At 41.0% G+C, this 25,078-nt stretch overlaps 1 long non-coding RNA gene across 1 annotated transcript in view; it reads right to left on the reverse strand.

Moving 5' to 3' along the window:
- LOC138924544 (uncharacterized) overlaps window positions 1–23,550 on the reverse strand; it is a 62,898-nt gene extending 39,348 nt beyond the window's left edge. Inside the window, exons 1-2 of the long non-coding RNA XR_011439459.1 lie at window positions 23,384–23,550; window positions 23,041–23,127 (exon numbers count right to left, since the gene is read on the reverse strand). This is a non-coding gene — a long non-coding RNA (uncharacterized lncRNA). The remainder of the gene's footprint in view (window positions 1–23,040; window positions 23,128–23,383) is intronic.
- Between the last annotated feature and the right edge of the window lie 1,528 nt (window positions 23,551–25,078).

Consider the following 25,078-nt stretch of genomic DNA (forward strand, 5'->3'; position numbering starts at 1 on the left):
CACTGGTGAGCTCTACCAAAAATTTAAATAAGGATTAATAATATTCTCTACAAACTTTTCCAAAAACAAAAGAGAGAGGAACACTTCCTAACTCATTCTACATGGCCAGAATTATCCTGATACCAAAACCAAAAGGATGTCACAGGAAAGAAAACTACAGACCATTATCTCTTATGAATATGGATACAAAATACTAGCAAACCACATCCAGCAAAATGCAAAAGTATTGTACACCATGACCAACGGAAATTTATGCTAGGAATGTAAAGTTGGTTTAAGATTTGAAAATCAATTAATGTAACACATCACATCAATAGAATAAAGGACTAAAACCATGTGATTATCCCAATAAATACAGAAAAAGTATTTTACAAAATCCAATATCCTTTGATGATAAAAACACTCAACAAACTAAAAATAAAAAGAAATTCCCTCAATCTAATAAAGAGCACCCATATAAAACCAATAGCAAATATCATACTTAATGGTGAAAGACTGTTTTCCTCCTAACATTAGAAACAAGACAAGAACGCCTACTGTTGCTACCTCTGTTCAGCACTATCCTAAGTCCTAGTCAAGGCAATTAGGCAAGAAAAATAAACAAAAGCCATCTAGATTTAAAAGGAAAAAGTAACACTAACTACTTGCAGATGACAAGGTCTTGTATAATCCTAAGGAAACCACCAAAAAAACTATTAGAACTAATAAATGAGTTTTGCAAGATTACAGAATGTAAGATTATTATACAAAAGTCAATTGTATTTCTATACAGATACAATGAACCATCTGAAAATAAAATTAACAAAACTATTCCATTTACAATGACTTCAAAAAGAACAAGATACTTAGACATACATTTAACAAAAGAAATGCAAACCCTTAATAAAAGAAATTAAACTTTGAAACCTACAAAACATTGTTGAAAGAAATTAAAGAATACCTAAATAAATAGAAAGGAGTCCCATGTTCATGGATTGGAAGACTTAACATTGTTAAGATGGCAATACTCCCCAAACTGATCTATAGATCCACCAAAATCCCTACCAAAATGACATGTAGATTCTTTGCAGAAATTGAAAAATTGATCCTAAAATTCCAATGGAAATTCAAAGGACCAAGAACAGCCAAAAAAATTTTGGAAAAGAACAAACAGGAGGGTTCATGCATCTGATTTCAAAACTTACTACAAAGCTACATTCATCAAGAAAGTGTGGTACTGGGATAAGGATTGATATATAGGTCAATGGAATAGAATTGCGAGGTCAGAAATAAACCCTCATATTTATGGTTAATTGATTTTCACAAAACTTGATTTTCCAACGTATTATAAAAGATATTAAAGGATAAAAATCAACAGCCAAATGAAGAGATACACAGGATGAGGTCCCGAACAAAAGAGCTTCTGTCCTTGTGGTGCTTGGGGCCTGGCATGTTGGCAAATGGAAGTATTCTGTCTCCCCAACAGGAAAGCTCTCCAAACCCTCTCCTTTTGGGTTTAATGGCGGCTTCCTTACATAGTCATGATTGATTAACTCATTGGCCACTGGTGATTGATTCAACGCTTAGCCTCTCTCTCCTTCCTGGAAATCCGGATGAGACTGAAAGTTCCAACCTCTATTCATGGTCGGTTCCCTCAGCAACAAGCCCCCATCCTCAGATGCTTTGCAAAAGTCACCTTCGTTAACATAAACCCAATTGTGGTGGAAGGGGCTTGTTATGAATAACCCATTTCACCTTTATGGCTCTGAGGCATTTGTAGGAACTGAGGACAAGAAACCAAATATTACAACAAAAGATGCTCCCATTGCTCTTAGTGCTCAGGAAATTTCAGAAAATTTCAAGTGTTTGGGGAGCTGTGAGTCAGGAACCATGGATGAAGAGCAAGAATATCTGAGAAATATATTTTGGTCATCAGAATCCCCCTATATATATACATATATATTTCTTATAAATCACAATATCACAGTCCACCCCCGATCTTCGAACTTGGATTCCTTATAACAAAACAATTACCCCTGTCACAGCGTTTACATTTGGTGTAGCATTTATAGAACCTATATAGCAATAGAACCAACACAGATACGCCTAATATTTGGAGAAGCCAGTGTGGTGTAGGGATAGATATAAAGAAATAACTCATTTGTCCTATAAAGCCGTTACCAACATTTTTATATTCTTCCACTAGTTTGATTATTCTTTTCCCCCTCATCTATTGCTGCTTGTACTTTCTGATAAACATGGGTAGAACTCTTTAGCACAGAAATCTGCTGCTGACCCACCAAATCCAGTTCCTCCTTGGGCCAGTCATTATCCTTAGGTGTTACGTCCTGAGGAGGCTTTAACTCAATCCCCCAATACATCTCATCATCAACATCGGTATTATCACAAGACTTATTTACTTGAAGTAGTAGAATCTTACCAACGCCAGCATTACACCGCGTCGCAGTATGGTCATGGTACAGTTCAGTTTCACTACAGAATAAGTCAGTGAGAATTACAGTGGTGTTTGCTTTGCCTTCCCTGCAAAATCTACCCTTGTCCTTATACAGATATGATTAAGGCCAGGGGTCGTTACAGTTGGCCATGATTCAGTTAGTTCTGGATTCCAAGTTAACTGGGGACAAAGCCAATCACCCTGCCTTATCTCACAGTGAGACTGGTTTCCATCATTTGTTGTTATATAGCAGGACATGCCTCCCACCTATGGGAAGGACATGAGTGGTATTTAGAACAGTTCCTATCCTTACTAACTATACGACAGGATAGATTTTATTTCTAGCTCTCCTGGGGGTGAGAGAGATCATGGTACCTCCATGTAAATTACGAGTGCTCCCAGAGAACTTCCACAAACTTGGACAGCCATAAGATTCCCATAGATGTGCCTTTTGAGCCTCGGCAGCTAGGATTGAGGGCCGCTGCCCCATGGCCACTTCAGCCTCCATTTGTGTTAAAGAAGTCAAGAGGCCCTCTTTGTCAGAGTGCAGGCATTTTCCCAACACTGGGTTCTAGCATTATCTAGCATTATCTGTTGAGTCTGCCTGACCCGTTTGGCTAAAATCTCATTATCCTTCCAGACTGACTCCCATCCTTTGCCTTCCTCCTGAAAGAGAACTCCCTCTAATCTGCCTATTCTAGTTAATAAATCTTTTTCTTCTGAATGCCACTCCTCATCAAAAGCAAATTCAGCTTCTCCTAGGATACCCAGACCAGCACCTGTCTCCCCTAAGGCCCTTTTCTGTCTTGTGGGCCATTGTTTCATCTACCATGCATGTTGTTACCATTGTGTGCTAAGGGCCTGGGTGCAGTTACGATGCTCATTATGCACCCAGAAATGTTGGGTCCTCCATACTAGGGTTAGATGAGTGGTAGTCATGTAGATATAATTCAGTTTGAGTATGCCACAAGGCCTCCCACGGCCTTCCTCGTCTCAGGGTGAGGCTATTCCCCAGGGGAATTTCGATCCCCATGTGATGCTCACTGCTTTAATCCTATCAGGAACCCAATGTTTTTCCCTATTTTGCTTAATATCTTTCCACCCACAAAAACAAGGCTGATAAGAGTTTGTGCATAGCACACCGTGGCATGTTGGGCATGCTGCAATTACATTTCATCCATTATAACCAGGGACCTTTCTAATCATTTTATCATCAAGATTTATAGTTAAAAAGTGACCAGTCTGCTTGGAGCCATATACCACATGGTTGAAATCCCAGTAGGAAGCAGTTCCTGGAAATTCCTTCCCAAATGATATCCCTTGCAATAGATATAGCCTGAAAAATAGAAGTCAAGACACTGGCACATTACTAGAGTTCCATTTAGTCATTAACCATCAGTTCAGTTCATCAACATGTCTTATGACCAGATTGCCTCCCAGGGCAATGTCATTCAGGTTTGTAGGCTGCCATTCAACCTTGTTGGTTCCAAAAGCAGGGATGGTCTCAGCAAACATATAGCTTCACCCTTCCAGGCATCTGATGTACTTACACTAAGAGATAATATTCTTCTCCTGCTCTGAGCCTTTCTTAGGGTATTAATAAAATGTCAGATTTCTCTCATTGCATAACCCACTTATTCATCCCTTTAATCTCAGCTATTATTTCTCCTCTCCATTTGTCGTTTATTTTTACCCAGACTTTTCCAGTCTTGCAGGGGACGTTAGGTTTGGCCACTGCGTTAGTCCGGATTGCTAGCACAATACCAGTCTAGCAATTGTGTCCCCTTCAGTCCACTCCCATTCATATAGGGTAGAGCTACACAGGCACAGAACTAGTGGACTGTCTCGAGCACTAGGTAACACAGCAGCATTCACTGTCAGCCCCAATTTTGCCAGATGGATTGAAGGCACAATCCACCCCATCAGGCCCTTAGGGATTCTAATATAAAGATTTAAAGGTATAGTACAGTTTTTTGCTCAGGAATCATCCCTGCTTCCAGCACCCACAGTTGCACCCCTGGGCCTGAGACCACTGCATCAGCTAGGAAAAAAGAAAGTTGAGGTGATGTGGGAAGAACTGTATAGTCCCACCAGCATGCTCCTCAGCCCCTCTTCCCCAGATCTCCCAGAAAAGCGGAGGAATCTATCCAGTGGGGACCCTCCCTTCGCCTCGCTCATGTTGAATGTGAGCATACAGTTATGAAGGTGTGCAAGCTGGCCCCTCATGCGTTTATCTCCCACCGTTTTAGACAGCATATGTTTCAATTGCCCATTCCAATTCTTTATTAAACCATTACTTTGAGGATAATATGTCCATCTGGTGTGATATGTCTTGGCCTCCTGTTGGACACATTATGGGCTGTAAAGTGTGTTCCTTGGTCCAAAGAAATGTAACTCAGTGGCCCAAATTGGTATAGTATTTTATATTCCAATCCTTTAGTAGTATTTTGAGCATTTGTGTCTACCACCGAGTATGCAGACAGTATGAGACAATCCAGCCTAAGTGTCTATTCCTGTTAGGACCTGTTTATACACACCTGGGGCTACTGGTATTGGTCCAATGTAATCCACTTGCCAGCTATGTGCAGGGCCTTCCCTCTGGGAAATTTCCTCCATAGCCATTCGCCATCTTTGTCTCTCTTGTTGACAGATAGAACAGTTCTTGTTGGCATTTTGTGCCTTGCAGGGTGCAAGAGGAATGTGTCTAGATTCAGCCCATTTCTGCATTGCTACAGCCCCGTCATGTCCACTCATTCATGGACCCAGCTGGCCACCTCAAGGGAGCACACAAAAAGCTCCATTTGGTGCCTCCATTCACCTTCTGAACCTGGAAGGGAGTTCTGATGGGCCTCAACATGTCCTACTTTAATGAGCCCCTTAAATTCCCAGAGTGATTTCCACAGGGTCTCACCCCATACAGTCATCTCTTTAATGGTCCTGTTTTCCATTGCCCATCCACCTGACCATACCATCAGGCCATTGACCATTGCCCGTGAGTCAGTAAAAACCCAAACATAGGGGCTTTTACCACTGTCCAATTTTTCCATCATCGCTAGGAAAACAGCACACAGCTCAGCCCACCAAGCCAATTTATTCTTGCCTTCACCAATCAAAGTCTTGCCACCTGCTGATTTTAATGTGACCGCTTTCCAAATAAGATACTGTCCATTCTTCTTGGAACTGCCATCCATAAAGCAAGCAACTCTGTTGTTCAGTTGAGAGCTGTTCATAGGGCACTGTCCATGGGACAATTGGTGTCAGCAGCTCCTTAGGTGGCTCCAAAGTCAGTCTTAGAGAAAAAGAGGCCACCTGCCCATGGATTCAATGGATGCCTCCTTGCATTCCCTCAGCAGCATGATCCTGTATAAACCATTTCCATTTTATTATGGAACCCTTCTGGGCACTGTCTTCCTTATTAGCGTGTTTCTCCGACATCACTCAAGATATTAAGGCTATCTCAGGTATCATGATTGTTCTACGTCCTTCAGTCATTGAGGCAGTCTCAATTAATGCCCAATAGCAGGCTAATAATTGTCTCTCAAGTGGTGTGCACCAGGGAGCAGCAGCATCTGGGAATTTTCTGATCAAAAATACCAACAGCCACTGCTGGGAGGCGTTCACGGGCTTTGGCCATAAGCTCCAGTCTGCATGAATATAGGTGGCAGACACTTCCAAAATCATATCTGAGTGGGGTCATATGGGCCCAAAGGCGTTAAGAGAGCTACCACCTTTTGACATTCAGACATGGCCTGTTTTTGTTCAGGTTCCTATTCAAATACAGCTTTCTTTCAGGTAGTCTTATAGATGGGAGCTAGCAATATTCCCAGATGTGAAATACGCATTCTCCAAAATCCAAATGAAGCAGCCAAACACCAGGCTTCTTGTTTGGTCCTGGGATGGGTAGTGAAAGCAGTTTATTCTTAGTCGCTTGTGAAATACCCCAGGTGGCTGCTGACCAGGTGATTCCCGAGAACGTCACTGTTTGGGCAGGCTCTTGGACCTTTGCTGTGCTTATTAACCAGTCCAGGTTGATCGTGTGCATCACCATTGCATTCAAATTAGTCCTCACCTGCTCTTTGGTTTCTGATATTACCATAATGTCATTAATATAGTGTATTGCTACACTTGACACCTGCATCAAGTCCACACCCCGTCTGACCAAATCATGATAAGTCAATGAGTTCAGATAACCCTGAGGCAACACAGTAAAACCAAACTGGGATCCTTCTCAGTCGAAGGCAAACTGCAGTTTCCAAGATAGGGAGAGAGAAGAAAGCACTTGCAGGGTCAGTGGCTGAGTACCAGACTGCTTCAGCCTCCTGTATTTTCTGTATGGTTGAAACCAAGTTGGGAACTGCTGACGCTATGGGTGATACAACTTTATTTAAGCCTTGATAGTCTACTGTTAGTCTCCATGAGCCATCTGCCTTTTTCACAGGCCACACAAGGCTATTGCACAGTGAATTCATTGGTACCCACTCTCCAACTTCTAGCTTGTCATTAATCAAAGTGGTTATCTCTTTTTGTTCACAGGTATTCTATACTGTTTAAGTTAACCAGCTCTGTGGGCTCTGGCAGTTCCAGTGGTTCCCATTTAGCATGCCCAATTAAAACTGGCCTGAGGGTAGAGTTACGTGCTTCTGTTTTACAATATTAGGTAGGGGAGGTAACCTCCAGTCAGACATAATATCCACTTTCATAATACGTTCAGGTAAAGGAGATGTGACCACCTCCTGCAAAATCTGTTCAAAAACCCCAATTTCCATCCAAACTTTCACCTTAATCCCATCAACCGTTGCATCTTCATATCCTCCCAGTCTAAACTTAGCCCCTGTTAAGACTTCACCAACAGGTTGTGAAATCGCAGTGCACTAGGCTCCTGTATCCAGGAGTCCCAGAAAAGTCCCTTCTCCTCCCCAGCCATTTTACTCACACTTGTGCATATGGCCTTGAGTCCCCAGCCAGGGGTGGGGCCAGAAGACCCTGGCTTCTACACTAGTCTGTACCTTGATTAATCAGTTTCATCATTGCCCCAGGAGATTCCTGATCACGTTTCTCACAGTAATCATGACCTTCCAATATTTTAAATTCCTCCAAACTATGGTAAATAGAGTGAGCTTATTTTGGACCCCTTAATATTGGGGGACCCACAGGGGGTCCCACTGGTCCACTCCATCTCTGGTAGTGCTGCATCAACACCTTTGTTTCAGCTCCATCAATGTTTGCTTTCTTCATGCCCTTTCTCAACAACCATCTGAAGACTTCCACCCTGCTGGGTCGAGGCCCTTGACTCTCCCCTTGTCTCTCCTTTTCTTAAGTACCCTGATGTTCTTGATATCAGTAAGACCCATACAGCGAAGCCGAGATAGCAAATCTGATAAGGCTTCTCAAACTGTTGTTCAATTTTATAGCAGTAAAGTTACATGGCGCACCCATGCAACAGGGGCCCCCTTAATCACAGCATTTACCATAACCTGGGTAATGGGCATATTCAGTGGGTGAATACCCCAGTCATCATAAAGCCAATCCCACATGGCTTGCATACGAATCTTATCAGCTGCTTCACCTGGAGTTTTCCATTTGGCATTTATAGAGGGAGCTGGGCAGTTCCCTTCCCTTCTCAGGATAAACACATTTTACGGTGGCTTTTCTCAGTTCACCAGGCTGCCTGTTTCCTCGGGAAAAACCTCCTGTGCGTCTGGATCACGTAGAGCCTTCTGTGATCATTCAATAGTGAGCTGTGGATCCTGCATCAGTTCAAACGTATTCCACGCTACAGCATTCAAAACCAAAAACACGGCCACAAATTGGTTATTCCCACAACCCATTTTAGCAAAGGCTCTTCAGGATTCTGATGATACCAACCTACAAAATAAGCCAGTTCTTTCACACTATATCCCCTGGTTTCAGTAGTTTCTTGGTTTTGCCCTCATCCTTCTTTGACTAACTTCTTGGTGGCCAGAGGTCTTAGAGGTACTTTCTGTCATCCCTGCATAATTTTCCCCTTTCTAGGTAGTTTTGAGGCTAATGGCTGAAGCTCGGATCCACCCAAATCTGAGCTTAATTTAGCATCAGGGCCTGACCTAGCAGTTTCTTTCACTTTCACTTTGTCTGTTATGGTAACAGCAACCAGGGGATTGTGTATTTAGCATGCTTCTTGTGACTTTGCATTTCCTAATGTATCCAGTGAGCCAGCTCCTCAGGAGTCGGGTCTTCTACCATTTCTAAATTCCACTGGTAACTTTCACCTTCATTAACTGATCCCAGTGCAGCTGCAGTTTCATACCATGGGTGACTGGGTAACCATCCAGGGATTAAAGGTTCCTCAGCCCCTGCTCTTTTATCCTTTCTCTTCAGAAAGGACACATTTCCATGAGCCAGGGCCATTCTAGAAAATCCCACTTCACTGACACCAACTGAAAAGGGTTCCTGGACTCAACTCCAATGTTAGTGGGGGGGCTCCCCCCCACTAACAAGCAGGTCTCAGACACCAGCAGGGTGTCCAAGAATTCAACTCAGTTCTGATGCTCTCTACCCAGAGATAGAATTCGTTTCCACAGGTAAAGGGCTCAGTCCCACAAGACCACCTTCCACTTCAGACGCCAGGCAAGCCCAGGTCATTACCTGTACTTCTGACCAACTGGCTATAAGTCAGAAGTTCACATGATTCCTTCCTTGGGTTTGATTAATTTGCTAGAAGGGCTCACAGAACTCAGAAAACCCATTCACTCAGTAGATTACCAATCTATTACAAAGGCTATTAAAGGATAAGAATCAACAACCGGATGAAGAGATGCATAGGACAAGCTCCCAAAGAAAAGAAGCTTCTGTCCTTGTGGAGTTTGGGCCTGGCGCTGTGGCATGTGGAAGTGTTCTGGTTCCCCAGCCTGGAAGCTCTCTGAACCCACTCCTTTTGGGTGTTTGTGGAGGCTTCAGTACCTAAGCATGACTGATTAAGTCATTGGCCCTTAGAGATTGATTCAACATCCTGCCCATCTCTCCTTCCCAGGAATCAGGGGTGGAACTCAAAGTTCAACCCTCTATTCATGGTTGTTTCCCCTGGCAACCAGCCCTCATCCTTAGGTGCTTTCCAATAGTCACTTCATTAACATAAACCCAACTGTGGTGGAAAAGGCCTTATCATGAATATGAGAAGACACCCATTCTACCTTTATGGCTCTGAAGTGGTTTCAGGAACTGAGGACAAAAGGCCACATATTATAACAAAAGATGCTCCCATTGTTCCTACTGCTCAGCAATAAGGTTTTTAGAAGCTGTGAGCCAGGAACTATGGATGAAGACCAAATATATCTGAGAAACATATTTTAGTCACCTGAATGACCAAATATATATATTTCTTATAAATCACAATATTGCAGGTGCCAAGACAATTCAATGAGGGAAAAATAATCTTTTCAACAAATGGTACTAGTACAACCAAATATCCACACGCAAAGGAATAAAGTTGGACCATTGTCTCATGTCATATACAAAAATTAGCTTAAAATCTATCTAAAATCTAAATTTAAAAGCTAAAACTATAAAACTCTTGAAGGAACCACAGATATAAATCTTTGTGACCTCAATTAGCAATGGTTGCTTAGTTATGACACCAAAAGCACAAGAAAAAAGTAGAAAAATTGGAAATCATCAAAATTAACAACATTTGTATTGGCAAGGACACTATTTAGAAAGTTAGATACATAGATACATACACAGAGAGAAAATATCTGCAAATTATATATCTGAAGAGGTACTTGTATCTAGAATAGACAGAGAACGATTTCAACTCAATAATAAAAAAGACAAATAACCTAATTAAAAAATTAACCTAAAATTTTTGAATAAACAGTTCTGCAAAGTAGATATACAAATGGCCAATAAGCACATAAAATGATGTTCATCACCATTAGCTATCAGGGAAATGTAAATCAAAACCACAAAGATATATCCCTTCACACCTACTAGGATGGCTATAACATAAAAATTTTAAAAAATGGACAATAAATATTGGTGAGGATGTGGAGAAATTGGAACCCTCACACATTGCTGTTGAGAATGTAAAATGGTACAGCCATTATGGAAAACAATTTAGCAATTCCTCTTAGTTACCATATGACTCAGCAATTCCACTCCTAGGTATATACCTAAGAGAATGAAAACATGCTTTCACTCAAACAACTTAAATATGAATGTTCATAGCAGCATTATTCATAATATCCGTAGAGCAGAAACAACCCAAATATCCATTAATTAATGAGTGGACACATCAAATATGGTCTATCCATTCAATGGCATATTATTAGGCCATAAAAAGGAATGAAGTACTGAAACACGCTACAGCATAAGTAAACCTTAAAAACATTACACCAAGCGAAAGAAACCAGTCATAAAAGACCACATATTGTATGATTCCACTTAGATGAAATGTCTAGAACAGGCGAATCTTTAGAGACCAAAAGTAGAGTTGTGGTTGCCTAGAGCTGGAAAGAGGGAAAATGGGGAGTGATTTCTAATGGATATGGGGTTTCCTTTGGGAGAAGAAAAATGTCATTGACTGTGGTGATAGTTCACAACTCTGTGCTGAAAAACCATTGAACTGGACACTTTGAATGAATTGTATAGTATGTGAATTATCTCTCAACAAAGCTGGGATTTTTGTAAGTGATTACAATTGCTTTTTCTGACTTAGGAAAGCAAGCCAACTATTAATATAGAATAGCAATTCTCACCATTCATATTCACACTCTTCACTCCGCTCAGACCAGATTTCTGCTGCACAAAATATAAACATATAAAGCTATTAGAACAGAGCCTAAGATATAATAAGTGCTAGATAGTATTGCTTCATTATTAACCCATTTCTCCTTCCTAACACGACCCTGAATTCCCCTACTATGAGGATAGGCCAATCATCCTATTCTCTCCCCTTGTCCACAGTGACTGGTTCAGAGACAGGCACATGAGTTGATCAGGCCAGTCAGGGCCGATGACACTCAATTCTCAGAACTTGGTTTAGCTGTTGGGTAGCAGATTCCCTCCTTGAAACTGTTAATAAAGCAAGGAAACATTTAGCCCCCAGACGTTCAGGCAGTTATTAGGGGAGCACAGGGGAGAACCCACTGAAAGAGAGAGACACACAGGTAACAGGTTAAACACAAGTTCCTCCTGGAACCTTTTTCCCACCCTCACTACACACAGAGTAGATTACTGCTCCTGCTGCACAGTCCCATAGCCACCTCTGGATCCCCCAACCCTAAGGTTAGACACATCCCAGTCTGCCCAGGGCCATCTCATTTGAACTAACATAATTATTGGCCCAACATAATTGTTAAGAATTCCCCCTTTCAACCTCAAAAGACTCCCAGTTTAAGTGACAAATTAGATAATCATCTACCACAAAATGTGTGTACTCTATGTTATTACTTGTTTAATTGTTTGGCTTCCTTATTAGACACTAAAAGGCAGAGACTGTAACCATATTGGCCACTGTTTAGTTCCCAGCACCTAACACAGTGCCTGGCATGAAATAGGTGTTTATGAATTCTATGCATAGTACACGAATAAATTAATGAATAAAATAATTTTTTTAAATGATCAACACACTAGTCCTAGCCCCCAGGTTTTCCTCTTTCAGGATCATCACCCCTTAAAACTGTCCCTGTGTTTAGTTTTTAAGCTAATTTCACAATGAATTAAAACATATGGGAAAGGCAAGCACATAAGCGGGATGGTCCTGTAACCTACACCGCTTCCAATTAGCAATGTTTGCTCCTCTGAGAGCCGGTGGATGGAAATCGCCTATTCTCTTGCCTTCAAACGACACAACACCTGAAAAGTTCAGGACACCAAGTTGAGTCAAGACTTTTTCTAGTTGAAACCTAAAACTCAATAATTCCCAGATGTGGAAAAAGCCCCACGAGAATCTCTTTCCCTTGGAAAAGAAAGCTATGGAGTCTTACAAAGCTTTTGCAGCAAATTGAAGTTGTGCAGGAGAGTACCAATAAGACTTTCTATGCTCTCTACTGGCTTTGTTGGCCTTCATTTGACCTCTCTGCCATGCAGCTCAGCTTAGATTCAGCACGTAAAGTTTTATCAGATCTGTAAACCATCTAATTCCCCGATATTTTGCTGTGATATTTTTTTCATAGCTATGAGATAGAATTTGCAAAGAAGTTGGAAGAAGTTTTCCATTTTCAAGAGCTGGAATTACATTTCAAACTGCAGGAAGGACAAGGATAAACTCGGTGGGTGACACTCTGCACAGATTCACCTATCTGTTTGATATAAGAGGATGAAAAGAGTAGGGAAAATACACTCTGCAAAATATTTTTGGTATTCATTTAGTCATATTAACAGAGGCCCAGAGGCAAATGTGGCAAATCTAAAAGGTTTACTGTATGTTCTAAAGCTAAACTTAATTCAAGTTCCTTTCATGCCCCTAGGGTGTGCAACCAATGTTCCGAATCCAGAGCCCGGTTCAAGGGAAAGAAACGGAAGAGATGGAAAATGTCCAGCAGAGAAGTTAAATATACTTAGCCAGGGTGGTAAAACCACAGGAATATTCATTGAGCCAATTCAAACCTTGACCCATCGTTAAAACAAAAATATTTTTAAGCTCTGGGAGAAAATAAAGTAGACTGCTCTTCTCAAGCTATTTGTCATCTCATGGCTCTCTGCATTTCTTACTGCTGGTTCTCAGGATTGCAAGATTGTAAAAAGAGAAAGTACACTTCCAATATTCCTTGAGTAAACATTCCAGAGCGAGAAAAACCAGTGACCTAGTGCAGAGCTGCGCTATATGAAGAGCCGTTCTCCCCAAGTGCTGAGAACTGGTTTGGTCATTTCCTTCCTCATACTCCAGCCATGGCTGGAAAAAGAATTTGGAGTCCTGTATTCTTAGCCAGCTGGAGAAGTCTTTTCTCAGCTTTGTCACTTTTGCATCTCACTTAATGCTTTTCTTCCTTTCCTGCTCTTTAATTTCCCTGTGTACCTCTTAAAGAAATTTATTTACAAAACGATTAACTGACTTCCTTTGCAGTGCTATATGTTGAACTGTCAAAAGAAAGGCAAGAGTGTGTGGGGAGAGCTGACGTTGAACCACACCTGAAAATCCTTGAAGACTTAGGACGACACCTTCAGAGCCCTGGCTCTTACTTCTAAGCTGGATTGGAAACACCAATTAGGCTGCATCTCTGGACGACATCCCTGGAATTGTGTTCCCGGTATAATGAAAACCTGGATTAATTCTTTTTCATTTCATTACTTTTATTCTCAGAAGGAGAAATGGCCACTGTTTTTGTTATATTCTGTTTTGAAGATGTGTCCATGTGCCCTAACTATAAAAAAATCGTATACATCAAAATCTGCACCAAAAAAATCTTATTTAAAACACAATTATTCACAATCCAAAAGAATTAATCCCTTCGCAAAAGGATTCATCATTGGTTTCTTTTAAATACAGTGGTAATGTTTTTCAATATCATTGAAATTATCTGATTATATTTTAAGATTCACACACAAGCCCTCAGAGTTTCACATTTTAAAACGTACAACAAACATATTCTTTTTCTAAGTTGATAGATTTTCAATCTCACTGTTAGTTTTCTTCTCATTACACTGTTTACCACTGCATTATTACTAATTGATTTTTCGTAGAAATGTTGTCCTGTTCAAAATATATACCTCAAACGTATTTTTTAATCATTTACTAATTTATTTTTTAATGAGTCACGTATGCAATTAAATATTCATTAAATATTTACAACGTTTCAGTCTTTTATCCAGCATAGTCAATGGCTAAAACCACTTTAACCTCCCCTGCTGTGCTCTGGGCAACACAGGACCTGCTGATTCATTTAACTAAAATTCAAAGTTGAGTCAAAATCCTTTGTAGTATCTCTCACAGAGTACAAAACCCTGCAAAAAATACAATTGCATTTTTTTGAAAGTTCAAATTAGTAGGGAAAAGACAGGCTTCTAAGTGGTATTGGCATAACCAGATAACTCTATTTAAAAAAGGAAAAATGGATTCATTTCTCACATCATAAAGTAGGATAAATTCCAAATGTATCAGAAATTTAATCAAATGAAACCATCCAACTACGAGATGATAACATGAGTGAATTGCTTGCTATACTATACGAGAGTGGGAAAAATTTTCGTAACCAAGACTCAAAATCCAGAAGCAAAAAGAGAAAGCACCGATAAAACCGATGTAAAAAAATAAAGAAAAACCCTTTACATGATAAAACCATCATAAAGAATGTGAAAAGAAAACAAATAAACTAGGAAAAACATATGTAACTTATAACACAAAGGATAAGTATCCTTAATATATGAACAGCTTTTAAAGTTTGAGAAAAGACCAATGACCTCATATTGTCAAAAGGACTAAGGAGCAGCCCATGGGCAAATGTACACGACCTACAAAAAGCTCAACATTGCTAATAAGAGAAGTATAATTTCAAACTTCACTGAGATACCAGTCCTCATTCACCAGACTGGGAAAACCCAAGTTTGACAACATACAGTTTTGGCAAGGTGGTAGGGAAATGGGCCCTTTTGCTCTGCTGATGGGAATGCAAAGTTATAGATCTCTTGGAAGGAAATTTGCTGATCTTTTCTGGAGGGACCTTGCTAGATATTGACCAAGCAATCCCATTTCTAGTAATCTAACCCAACAATTTGCTGGTAAAAATACAAAAAGATGCAGAAGGCTCTTCATTGAAACATGATTTGTAAGAATGAAGGACTTGGAAGCAACCCAAACATCCATTGGAGTACAACGCAGCTGTAAAAAGGAATGAAGACAGTGCATTTGGATATAATCCCATCCCTTATGCCTTTAGCTCCTTAGAGGCACACTTTTATCTGTGATGATTACTAGTCTTTGTCAATCTCATCAGACACTCCTTTGTACCTCTGCCACACTGTGCAATTATGCATAGACTATCTCATGCCATAACCCAGTGCATATTGTATTTTCTGATGATCTCTATACTATTATGGAGTGATCTCCAGATAAATCATTAAGTAAAAAAGGCAATTGTAAAAATATATGTATTACTAGGAAGGAGGAGGAGGCTATCAATACCTGTAAGTACTTGCTCATTAAAAAAAAAAGCAATGGAAGGAATAACATAATTTTTTTATGGTTTCCCATGAGGAAAGAAGAAATTATGTAGAGAAGACAGGGGACAAAGCAAGACTTCTTTGAATATATCTTGATTTGTAGGTTTGAGTTTGGCAGAATATAAATATTTTACATAATTTTACAACATAACAAAGTGTAATCCTTAAAAATTGAGAGCAAAACTAATTAAGTGAAGGAAACTCTGTATCAGGTAGGGGCAAAAACACAGGGAGGACATATTCCAGGTAACTTTGAAACACTGCAGACTGACCATACATCTATAAAACATACTCTGAGGACAAGAATAAGTACAAACAAATCTTAAACTGCATTCAATTATCAAATCCCTCATGTGAGAGATAAGTCGTTATTCTGAGTCTATTATATGTGTATTGTGAGATTAAACAAATCCTGTTAGTGTTATCAAAAACCAGGACTTTTGATTTGAGAGAAAGAAGATGCAAATGAAAGATCCGTAAGTTAACACCCTCTCATCCTAAATGTGAACCAGAAGTGTCAGCAGGAACTCGTATATTTTACTTTTTAAAAAAATACGTATTTCCTACCTCTGTCCTCTGAAAAGGTCTAGAAACAATGACCAACCCAAGAGCAATGAGCAGCCATAAGTCTTGTACTGCTGTTTCTGTAAATCATTTCTAACTCCAAGGAATCATGTTCCCTTGGGAAAATGGCCGATTCCTGGTCTGAGGAAGGAGATGGAGATGAGACGGGAGCATCTTGTCCTACTGTAAAGCAAGGCAGCTCTCACAGATTACTGAGAGTGCTCAAAAGACTCAGAAGACAACCTGAATTGGTTCTCACTGGCCAAAGATGGACGAATTTAAGCATTAATAAGGATAATGAGTGCAATGAATTAAAACACATAAAATATGCTTATTCCATAAAAATAATTTTTTTTTTTTTTTAAAGATTGGCACCTGGGCTAACAACTGTTGCCAATCTTCCCTTTTTTTTCAAAGATTGGCAGCTGGGCTAACAACTGTTGCCAATCTTTTTTTTTTTTTTTTTCCTCCTTTATCTCCCCAACCCCTTCCCCGTACACAGTTGTATATCCTAGTTGCACGTCCTTCTAGTTGTGGGATGTGGGACGCCAGCTCAACATGGCCTGACAAGCGGTGCCATGTCCGCGCCCAGGATCCGAACCCTGGGCCACCGCAGCAGAGCACGCAAACTTAACCACTTGGCCATGGAGCCGGCCTCTATAAAAATAATTTTTAAAATTAATGGGTCTCCTTTGAAGGATGCTAACCAACCAACGAATGTTTTTGGAAACTGATTAAAGGGAAGAATCTTTATCAGGCCCGGCCAATTCCAACAGTACCAGGATAACCAAATACCTGATAAATCTACTAAATGAAAGCAAGGTGATAAAATTTAAATATTATCATTTTGCAAACTTTAATAAATTAATATATCTTGGCAATGATTATTTGTGGCTACCAATTTTACAAAAAGAAGACAATTTGACATTCTGTATCTCCTGGTAGAAGCGCACACCACCACTTAAACTGTGTTCTTGTCAGAAGGAACTAAATAAACCTGAATGTGATTCAACCTCAATACGTAACGATGACTAACTTATAAGACATACCAGAACAATGGGACATGTTAAACAGTCCTTCATCGATACAATCAACAAAATCCAGACTGAGAAATCCTACGGGATGAATTACCCAGTTTTTCCAACAAATACGTTACAAGAAAAAATAAAATGGAGATGAAGAGGGAATTCATAGATTGAAAGAGACTAGAGTTATATCAACCAACGACAATGTATGGCCTTATTTAGACCTTAATTTTAAAAAACCACACTTTGAAAAATCTGAGACAATTGGAGAAATTTGAAAATAAACAAGATATTTGATTATATTGAGAAATTTTTGATATCTTCGATGTGATCCTGGGGCTATGGCTAGGTTTGAGAAAAGAGTCCTTAACTTTCCATATTTACAGATAAAATCATAGGAGATCTACGAATTAATTGAAAACCATTGGGGCTGAGGAAATAGTGGTTGGGAGTACAGATGGAACAAACTGGGCCATTTGCTGATGGCTATTGAAGCTGGATGATGAGCACACAGAGTCCCTATACTATTGTGGGGACCTGGAATTGGCCACCCCAAGATATATCTCTTTGGCATCAGGATTATTTGAGGCTGATTGCTTTTGATAAACTGGGACAGGGAAGGAGGCTCTGAGGAATGGAACTTGCCCTTTGTTAGGACACCTTTACGTTTGTAAGGTAAATCTCTATCTGTAAAGGTGCCTCCCTCTCTGTACCAGGAAGAAGAAAGGAGATGACCTTCTCTCTAGAAACTCTTAATCAATACCAAAGGCAAGGACTTAAATCTGCGTTTTATTGTGCTAGTCTGGTAACCTCCTGTAACTGACTTCCCTTCCCCTCCCAACGTTGGCATTTCTTAAGGATTAAGCATCTTTCCTTAGGCTAGGAGCTGATTGCTGCGCTCACCTGTGACCACCCAGCTCCAGACAATAGACTTGCCTGCCTCCTGCTACGCCCACCGAGATAGCAGACCGTTACCTGCTGTGTCCATCAAGCACTGTGCCGACAGGGCAATCTTGTGACTGTTGTGGGAAGGACATTTCAATCACATGTGAAACACCCTGTTTGGGGGTATATAACCACTATGTGCACCCCACTTCTTCGGTGCCCTTTCTTCCTTCGGGAAGAAAGGCCCCGGGCCATGGTTCCTCCTAAAGCTTTGTTTAATTTTCTCTTGCTATTCTGTCTCTGTGAATTTAATTCGTTCTCCGGCCAGACGAACCCACATTTGGGAAGAGGAAATGTCTTCCTCCCCTACACTATTTTCTCTAATTTGCATATATTTGAAAATTTCCATAAAAAACATTTCTTCAAGAAGAACGTGTAGAAGTTTAGAATATCCAAAATAGGGTACCATACTCCAGTTAATAGACAATTGCGTTTTTCCTTTCTGTGGTTCAGAGTTATTTCAAATGCTTTAAGTATACATTAAATTTTCCAGCAGACGAATGTTTCAAAGAGGATGGTGTAGGCTGATTATTAGAGGAGAAAAAAGGTTCACGAGATGGAGAGTCAGGGAGCTATGTTGACAGAGAGGGATTGGTTGAGAGGGAGTTTTGAGATAGTGTTTGATTCTGAACAATGTGAAATAAATCTTCACAAGGAGAAATGGACTCAGGACAGGCACAATCTACATGTCCCCTGGTGAAGAGGCTGGGGCTGTCTGACCTTTGCACTTTGCAGTGCCTGGAGCCAGCATTTGGGCCAAATGCTAGAGCAGGAGGGAGGCGGCAGGCTTATCTGAGAGCCGAGCAATGGAAGAGGCTCAAGAGCCGGTGTTAACTGAAGTCTGCAGAGAGAACCTAAAGTCAGGCCAGGAGACCAACTTCAGTCTTTAGGTTTGTAGGAGAGAATCAAGACTCAAAATGGAAGTTGAAGCCAAGGACATTTAGCCCAGAACTGAGAAAAGTCCCCAGCAATTGCCTCAAATTGAATTTAAATGTCCAATTTGCATTGACTGGCCACCAGCCCATGATGCAAGGAAGAGAAGTGGACTGAATGGATTGATCCAGTGTCCCTGATGCGTGTTGTCTTGACTTAAGTTGTGAGACTGGTGGGCTGCAAAGGGCAACACTCAAGATCAGAGTTTATAGCAGACAGTTAGGCATCCTTAAGCTTGGATGCAAAGCCAAGCCATTCATCCCTTCAACAAGGATTTACTAGGAATCTTCCATGTGCCCCACAGCATGGTAGGTAGTGAGAAATTCATGACAAAGAAAAGGGCTACAGGGCCCCTGAGTCCCCGTGCCACCCTCTGCCAATAACTTAGCCACGAGAACTACTTCCCCTTAAAACAATACAAGAGAAAACTGATGATGTCATTTCTCCTCCCCAGTATCTCCATTTGGTACTGTGTTGCCCGTAGAACCACATCCCAACTATCTAACATAGAACACCAGACCCTTCACAACATGCCGCTCAGTCTCCTCACACTCTCCTCTGGACCTGAGGCCTGAGCTAGAGCCACCCATCCCACTCTCACACCTCAAGGTCTTTGTGTGTACCTAAAATGTTCTTTCCTTCCCCACCCAGCCTTCCCAAACTTCCAAAGCCAGTTCAATTGTTACCTTCCTCGGACCGCTCCCTCAGAGCTAGATTAAGGCTCCTACAGTGCCCTCTCATGGACCTTGTATTATGCTATCACATTGTTTATCACACCTTATTGTAATTGCAAATTGCATTGTTCCCCCTTTTTGGTTCTCCTCAAATATTGCCTTCACTATCTAACATTCTCTTTATCTCTTTACCAGTGACTCTGTCACTTTAAGGCAGAGACCAAGAGTTACCCATCTCTGTATTCCCCAGTCCCCCACCCTCCCCAGAACTTGGCAAGTGGTAGGTAGTTCATTTACATGTGTTGGGTCTGGTGGGGGAGTCAGGGGGAGAAAGAGGAAGGACGTGAAAGCCAGCAGTTAGATTTGGTGGTTTGATTTGCACTTCCTATTTGAAAACTCCAATAAATGTAAACATACTTAAATTTAAAAGTGATAACTTGAAAGTGAAAAATAATAATAACTTGACCTAAAAACGCTTTCAATAAAAACAGAAGGTAGGTGGAGAGGAGGATGAAGGAAGGGAAGTAGAGAGCAGAGCAAGAGGAAACAATGGAGAGTGGCCCTGGCCGAAAATTGGGGCAGTCGTCTTTGTTACTTTGTCCTCCCCTGTGATGCACACGCCCCACCAAACAGGCACCACCCCAAACCCCTCCTCAGCTGGGTGCACAGGGAGTCAAAAATGGATTGCACCAGTATTAGAAACGTGCATGAAAATGAACAAACAGGAAGGAAAACAGAGGTGAACTTGTTCTGTTAGAACGGTACAATTACGTTATTTGGTTTTTTAAGTTTCCTTTAGTGTTGTGATTAAAATGTTCTTTGACTTGACAATAGACATTCTTAACAATAGATCTCAGCTGAAAATGGCAAAGTTGCCAATAAACAAGTTAGCACTAAGGCTTAAATGATCAATACATGATTTTAGGGGTTTGTTCCTCCCAAAATGTTGCTTAAATTGGAAGAATAAATCTTTCCTAGTGCATTTCATGAAGAAGTACAAACATAGGAAAACCACCTTGGCTTTTCCCAAAATCCCCTTGTAATCTCTAAGGAAATGCTTACTTTCCAGCTTTGCAGGAAGATAAAATATGCTTTCTTCCCCAGCGCCTCTAGCAAAAGATGGTACATATTTCAATCAATAGTTACGGTGAGTTATTTGTTGAAAACAATATAAAAATGGAAATTTTTTTCAAAGGAAATGACTATAATTTTTTGGCTTTACTATTAATTTGATCGCTTTTGTAAAGAAAGCACACGAGCTATGAAATCACAGCTGGATACAGCAGACATTAAAGCAACAGAGTGTGAAAAATTTGAACTATTGTCTGAATCTGCAATCGTTCCTCTCTAGGAAATCCTCGGACTAAAAAATAAGTAAATAAATAGTCTCATTAATTTTGTAGTTCCTCACTGCAGCTCCTCTTTAAAGAACACAGTTTACTATCAATAAAACAAAGGTGCCTGTTTAAAAGTTTAAAACTATCTTGAAATTTCCCTGAAGATTCATTCTCTTCTTTGACATTGACTTATCTACCATAAGTGAATAATTCAACCGTTTTAAAATATCCTTTATAAAGAAGTGTCTAGCGGATCTTACCTTCCCCCAAAATGCAGACTAAAAAGCAGCTCTGTGTCATCTTTTGGCTAAATGTCATCACTCGCATCTCTAGCTTACCTAAGGGCACATGAGCAAAAACACGGATAGAACCAAGCCCAACTTTGTAGAGAGATTAAAAAGTGTTGGGGTCTGAAAAATGTATTCCTGCCCACATGACTGGCTCACCAAATATATCCCATATCTGGGCAAGAGATCAGAGAAATGCCAGAAAGAAAAAAATCTTCCCCTCCAACCTCCTAAAATGTCTAGAATTCTGACCATTGAAAACTACTTTGGCTTAAGCCACTGCTTCTGAGTTTCTCATCCAAGAATCTCTGATGGGAGAAGAAGTGAAAATAAATCCCAGAGTATCCAGAGACCTAGCCCAGAGTAGTTTACCAAAAGTAAAAATGTCTTGTTTCTCATGCTTTTATTTAAGCTATGGGGAATTCTGATTTCTACTGTAATGTATATCTCTATTTGCTTTAACATGAAAATAATGTGGTGTTTCCCCCCAAGGAAAAAAACCTTCAAATAGATTCGAAGTTCCAGGAAAATGTGTTGTGTGTATCCTATGAATTATTCCCTGAGCACAGGCCAGGTTAGGAAGCCTGGAGGTGGTGAGGCATTAAAGACCCTCGCCAGAAAAAATGGAAATGAGTTCTTTGCAAGGGGTTACATATGTGGGGTCGATTTTTTTTTACTATTAACAGCTTGGCATGAACTGATTTATGAGAAGAACTGGCCAGTTGTCTAACAAGGCCCTGAGGTAAGGAAATCCAAACAAAGCAAGTTTATACAGCAGAGGTGAAGGAAAGCCAGGTAAGAAGGCCTATGGGTTGTCTAGAGGGAAGGACGAAGGAGAAAGTCATGGCAGGAAGAGGTAGTAAGCCTGAGTTCAAAGGGACAGACCAGAAGAAGAGAATGGTTTCTACAAGAGGGATGGAGGACTCAGAGATAAACTTTTCCCACATCTTATGTTTATCAAGAGCACCCCGACCATATCACCAGGAGTGAAAATATAAACATCTGATTAAAGTATAATCAGTGCAATGAATTGAAAAGTGGCTGGCGTGGGTGTCTTCTCCTGGTTCTCTGGAGCCCGTGAAGCAGGGAACAAGAGATAAAGAGAACCAGACTCCTTCTCAGCCACGGTCATGATTTTTCTTCACCGTCCCACCAAACACTGATTTGCAGAGGAGGTTACTTCCTAGGGAGTAAATGTGTTATTTGTCAGGTAATAAGAGCGAAGTAAGGCAAAGTTAAAGAAAATGAACTGTACAAGTGGCAACTTATTTTTACAAAATGGAACCAAGAAACACAAAGTAGGGTCGCTTATGTCAAGCAATTATGTCCTAAACAAGGATAAACCTGGATTCCAGAAAAGCACACCAGTCAATCACAGATGGACTAGCCTGTAAGATGAGTGAGACGATGCCTGGAATATAGGTTCCAGAATGCCTCTCAAATATCTAAGATACGCACATTCCAAAGGACCACGAAGACTAAGTAAACAAGAAAGTAATACTTAAAAATCTGAGACTTCCCAGGATTTGTATAAAAAAGCATGCTAGCTCCCTCTGGAAGACTCGGGCTATTTATCCTTCTAGCTAGAGCAGCAAAGATGTATCTGTTGCCTGCCCTCTCTCTTCTGTCTCCCCCGAGTGTTCTCCATACTTGAGAGGTTTTTCTAGAAGAATAAAACATTCCCTGACATCAGGAACAGCAGCTTACTTTGCATTCTCTTTCAAAATTGAATCATAATCTCCTTGAAAGCAAAGGTCGCTCTCTACTTCTTTTGTGTCTCCTCCGGTCAAGGCTCTGTTCAAGAGAATCCAAAATTCCCAGTCAGTTTTGCAACAATACCCAGGATGTCCAGTTGGCTCAGAGAGTATCACAAAATCCTTAAAACACAGTTAAATTAAAAATTAATAAATGCAATTAGTTCCATATTGGTATCAAAAATAATTGCCTGGCATACAGCACTATTTTGTAGAAAGATACAAAGTGTCACAAAAATTAAAAAACTGGTTGGTAAAACTGCTTTTCCCCACAAAACTTAACGTTACTTACTTACATTCCAGAAATTGTCAGGAACCACCAGTGGCCTCTGCCAGCTTATCTGTGCAGGAGCCCCCAGGGCAGGTTATATAACTTCATCTGAGTTCCCCTACACTCAACACTGGGGCACAGGCTGGCACCCCCAATCCAGCACACTCTCACCAGCAGCTGAGCTGTTCTGGCAAGAACGACTGGCAGCCAGAGCAGTGTTTTCCCTCACACATCCTTCCTTTCCCCTCAGAAGGGTTTTGCAAGAGCTGCTCCCTGGCTTTCCTCCATCTTCCACAGCTCACAGCGCCATGAGTTCCCCTGCAGATCAGCCTTCTCTCCCCTATCTACACACACATCTACTTAAACTCTTTCCCTCCTCTCCTTAACTCTTGCCAAGTTACCTCAGGAAAAGAAACCTGGATCTGTGGTAGATACCGTGATTCCAGGACTGAGGACCAACCCCCCATGGCTGGGAATGCTAGTGGCGCATGGTTCTCAAGGCTGTTTCTTTCCAGGGATTGCTCTCAGCTGGAGAGTCGCCTTGCTCAAGATCACGTGTATCTTGATCGTGATCTTGGCAGTGACCCATATCCAGTGATGGATCAATGACTAGATATAGATCATGGCCCCTTGCTTCAAGAGGGGAAAACTCTGAAGGGCTGTGCCTGCTCCATGGCTCTCCATGGCATCAGCTGAGTCCTCTGTGGTGGCTGCATCTCAGCCTGATGTCCCCCTTCCCCAGTCCTGCCTCCTCACTCCCCCACGGGGTCCCTCCACAGTGTGCTCCCCAATTAACTTCTCCTACCCCAATCTCTCTCTCAGACTCTGACTTCCAGGAAACCTGATCTGAGACACTCTCCCTCTTTTTTTCTCTGCTTTCCCTCTTTGTGATTAAAAACGAACCTTGTGGTGGCTGATTTGTGCTAGTGAAGCTTGGGTGCCAAAGGAAAGCTTTAAATAAAATTATTCTTTAACTTCTGAAACCTCTAAATGTCCTGAGAATTTCCCCTCGATCATCTCCACGAGTCTCCAACCTTCTTCCTACCCTCATCTAATTAAAAGCGCCATTGTCGAAGCCATGTCATATAAATAAGAAGCTATTTTTATTAATTTGGTTATTTTCTGTTATAATTCATGGATCTGCAAACACAATCTTCATTTTTAAACTACAACATTTCATTCTTCCACCGCTTTTCATTGCAAATGTACATTATTTCGTCGAGGTTTACGTTTAAATAGGTTCCTATGTGCTGGCCTTTTGTTCCTTTTCTTTTATTATTTTTGATAGAAAAATTATTTTCAGGTTCCAAACAGCTGACTTTGAAATAAACTGCTGGAACCCAACCTGTCTACAAGTGGGAGCTCGCACCCACTTCAAATAACTGGCTTTAGAAGCAGAGAGAAGCCTCACACCGTTTCAGGAACCGGCTCCCCCAGTGAGGCAGCTGCCCAGACCCCTACTTGGCTAATAGCAGCAGGGACCCAGCTGGGCTGCAGCAGTGTGACGTCCCCAACTTCAGACCTCTGCTTGGCCCACGCCCGCACTGATCATCTGAATAGTCTGGCCGCTCACTTGGCAACTGGGACAGCTCGGCCACGTGTGCAACGGGCTGCGATTCTTTCCTGCTTATGGGGCATGTGAGGTCGCCGAATGCACCATCCAAAAGCTTCTCCCCACCCCCTTTTTTGGGAGGTGAAGTAAGGCTGAATATTTCGTTGG

Source organism: Equus caballus, chromosome 6, assembly GCF_041296265.1.
Source record: "Equus caballus isolate H_3958 breed thoroughbred chromosome 6, TB-T2T, whole genome shotgun sequence".
NCBI classification, from domain to species: Eukaryota; Metazoa; Chordata; class Mammalia; order Perissodactyla; family Equidae; genus Equus; species Equus caballus.